The 3,806-nt window shown below is 38.5% G+C and overlaps 1 long non-coding RNA gene across 1 annotated transcript in view; it reads left to right on the top strand.

Annotated features, from left to right (window-relative positions):
• Window positions 1–350: 350 nt before the first annotated feature.
• LOC107833725 (uncharacterized) overlaps window positions 351–3,806 on the top strand; it is an 8,395-nt gene continuing 4,939 nt past the window's right edge. The window contains exons 1-2 of the long non-coding RNA XR_001659487.1: window positions 351–364; window positions 2,216–2,219. This is a non-coding gene — a long non-coding RNA (uncharacterized LOC107833725). The remainder of the gene's footprint in view (window positions 365–2,215; window positions 2,220–3,806) is intronic.

The raw sequence follows: 3,806 nt of genomic DNA, 5'->3' as shown, positions 1-3,806 counted from the left end.
TGTCTTGTGACCCAAATGTGTGTTTATCAAATTCACTATGTGCCTCGTTGTGCACCGTCTTCAACATGGTGCTGTCTGCATCACCTTCTGCTGGGGAAATATGACTATCAGATCAGAAGGACTCTGGAAGATCATGCAGTGGGTCTGCGACCCCCTGCTGCTTCTGCAGCTGCTGTAACGCGTCACTACGTCTTGCTCATTCTACAACCTCGTGTCGCTTTGCACATCTCACAGTAGTTGCTGGGTTATGACGACATTCTGGAGGAGAATCAGGGGCATCAAATTGGTGGAGTGACTTTTTCCACCGTTCTGTGTTCGGGTCCATGCAGTTGATCATGAGGTGTACAAAAAAAAGTGCATTTTTGTTCATTATTCAAAACTTTGATGCTGCCGTATGTCGTGCAGTGTGAGCTGGAACATTTTGTGAAAAGTGAAACACTCTGGGAGAACGCCATCTGCTGTCAAAACTAACTATGCCATCATCTCTCATAGTCCGTGGCGTGTATTTGAATTTTGTCTTTTTCAATATAACGTCACAGGTTGGTCGCATTTTCTTTGTCAGGTAAATCTATTTTATTAGACTTTATCTTCCCTTAAGGTTCACTTTACTTCTAGCTTTGGATGTTTTTTTTTTTATTTTGAGGAAAAAAAAAAAACATTTCAAATTATTATTATTATTTTTAATATCTGGGGTTCCCCTGAATGCTTAAACTGCAGACTCTCCGTCTGCTTCTCAGCTCCCAAAAACCTGCTTTGTCTTTTTACGGTGTATTTTGTTGAAGTTTATCGACAGCTGAGAGGAAGCTCTGTTGCACGATGCCCCCTCGGCCCAGTCCAAGAGGTGGGAGGCAGGAGAACTCTGGCGAAAGTAACACGGCTCCTGGACGATGTCTTCCACCTCACGCCGAGTCAGTTGCAGAGCGACTCTGTAACGCACTTCACCCAGCAAACTCAGTAAGTTGTGCACATCCCTGCTACTGTTTTTGCAGTCTTCAATTGGCTTTTAATTTTTTTTTTACACTTACGTGAACAGATTTCTTTTTTTTTTTTGTACATCCCTATATCTGATTTTCAAAAACTGCAGTTTTTTTCCTCTTATGCCGTAATGTTTACCTTACAATACAGCATTTATTTTTCTTTTTTTTGCCCCCTTTATTATCTTCATGTGTGTCTCCATATATTTGCCTGTTACTTTGCTGCTAATTGACTGGGATTTATCCACCGTGGGATATTACACCGTATTCGATTCGAAACGTAGAAAGAGCAGCGAGGAGGAAGGTGTGCACTCACCTAGAACTAAATTAACAGGGTTTTATTTTCAATGCCGAAAGTAAAATATTCACCTAAATTATTAAATGAAATCACAGAATCAAATATCAAAGGACAAACACTAAGCACAGCATCATATTAGCTTTTTTTTCTCCTTACCTGCTCCCTGAATTTTTTGGTTTTTTTTTTTTTTTTTTTTTTTTACAGTTTTATGGCATCATCCTATGTTAACATAGCCTTCTTTCCTTCACAGAACCTGCTAAACTGTTAGATAGAGTCTAATGAAGGCAGTCCACCATTATTTTAATAACCTTATTTTAATGTTTGGTTGGTAGAGCAACAGGAAAGGATTAAGGTCACTGAGAAAAAAAAATAAAAAAATCTCAGAATTCTGAGATTAGAGTCTGAAATCTTTTTGTGCCCCTAATCCTCTTCTTTACCCTGGGCTCATACAAAAATAAATAAATAAATAAAACAATTATTCAAGGATTGATAAAAGTTCAAAATTTGAATAACACAGTACCATAAAGAGATCAAGAAAAAAATGAAGAAAGGCATGCTTTGCAATTAAAGTGAAGGTAGAACATGACATAGCAACACCGATTAATGTTGAAACCCCCAGAGACTAGATTAGGCTTTCTTTTAAACTCTAGCTGACATTATTACCGCAGAGTCTAAAGCCCTCTTTATATGTCTGTGTGCGTGTGTGTGTGTGTGTGTGCGTGTGTGTGTGTGTCGGGGGGCATTTTAATGTGCCCATGAATCATTATTTAGATGCGGGAAGCATCTGGGATTAAATTTAGTCAGTCTAAGCTGAAATTGGACTAACTCATATTTGGATAAATATCAGCCACTTAGGAAAAAAGCGCATGGCTTGCTCTGTCCCCGTTACTGTGCAGCATAGAGATGAATATGTTTTAATAAAGGCTGACAAAAGAGGTCACAGAAAGGTGTAGCTTGCTTGAGAGAAGAGCCAGAAGCAATAGTACCAATAAATGTCTTCTGTAGGATTAATGCAGATACCGTGTAACAGTATGCAAACCCATTTCATTTTTTATGTATTTTGTCAAGTGACAACCACTGTATTTTATTGGGATCTTGTTGTAATGTACTTCCACACATGCATAATTATGAGCTGGAAGGAAAATGATACACAGTTTCTGAAATGTACAAAAAAATAATAATAATCAGTGTAGTGCAGCATTCATGCAGGTAGACACCCTCTACTATGGCCTGAAATAAAACTCATTTTAACCAGATTGGTGAGCACACACTCTCATTAAAAAATAAATAAACACACCACACACACCAGGGATAAGGTTGTGGAATTTCCCACAACTTTGAACATCTCTTAGCGCACTATCCCATCACCAGAAAATACAGCTCTGGGAAAAAAAATGAAGAGACCACTGCACTGAAGCCTACAGGCCAAAGATTGATTTCTTAACTCTGAGTTAAAACATTAGTGTTGTTTCTAAATGAATATGAACTTGTTTTCTTTGCATTATTTGAGGTCGTTAGTTTGACCATTCCTCATTTTCTGCGAATAAATACAAAATTTTTGTTTGGAACTTCAGAGACGTGTTGTCAGCAGTTCATAGAATAAAAAACAAAAAAACAAAACAAAACACAATGTTCATTTTACTCAAACATAGACCTATAAAAAGTAAAATCAGAAACGGATCGTTTTAAGTGGTCTCTTCTTTTTTTTTCCAGAGCTGCTGTACATGAACACCGATCAGAAACGCAGGCGCACAGAGGAGCTGCAGAAATGTCTAGAATATCTGCATCGTGTAGCCGGGAAAAACAAAAAAAAAAACATTGTTGTCAGAAAGCCGTTAGAAGTCTCGGTTTTCATTCATAAGCTGTGAATGGGTCACAGTAAACTTGTGAGAAAACTTTTGGTCAGATGACAAGCAAAATTGAGATCGCACTGCATATAACCCCCGAGAACACCATCAGCACCATAAGACGTGGTGGGAGTCAGCGCCATCACAGTCAACAGGCTGAGGGAATCGTTTTCATCAGCAAGGAAATGGAAGCTGGGAAGCTGGTCAGAGTTGTTGGTGGCCACAAAAAAGATTCTACACTCTGGGAAACCCAGAGAATCCGGACAGAGCGGCAATGAAACCTAAATCTAGTTAAGAAAAAATGTCCTAACATAGCCACTGCTGATAAACTCCGACAGAGCTTAGGTTTAATTTGAGACTCAAATTAGTGAATGCAAGCGCACATTAAAGTTGAATTAGAATATTAAAGCAACATTTGACTGGAATTATAAAGCGATGATTTTATGGCAGCTGTTTCAAAACAGACTGTGGCAGGCCGCCTTCCCTTTGTGCCCTGCGTACATTCCCAGTCATCCGCGTCAAATCTACAACAACAGGCTTAAATTGAAGGCCATCCAGGAGTCTTTGTCTTATTAACAAAGACTCCTGGATTGGTGTCAAAACATCTTCAGGAAAAACCCAAGGAAAAAGTCAAATTGCCTTCAATTTAAGCCTGTTGTAGTTTTTTTTTTTTTTTTTTTTTTTTTT

The sequence above is a fragment of the Poecilia formosa genome, unplaced genomic scaffold, assembly GCF_000485575.1.
Source record: "Poecilia formosa unplaced genomic scaffold, Poecilia_formosa-5.1.2 Scaffold434, whole genome shotgun sequence".
Lineage (NCBI taxonomy): Eukaryota > Metazoa > Chordata > Actinopteri > Cyprinodontiformes > Poeciliidae > Poecilia > Poecilia formosa.
This window is presented reverse-complemented; position numbering and strand designations above follow the sequence as displayed.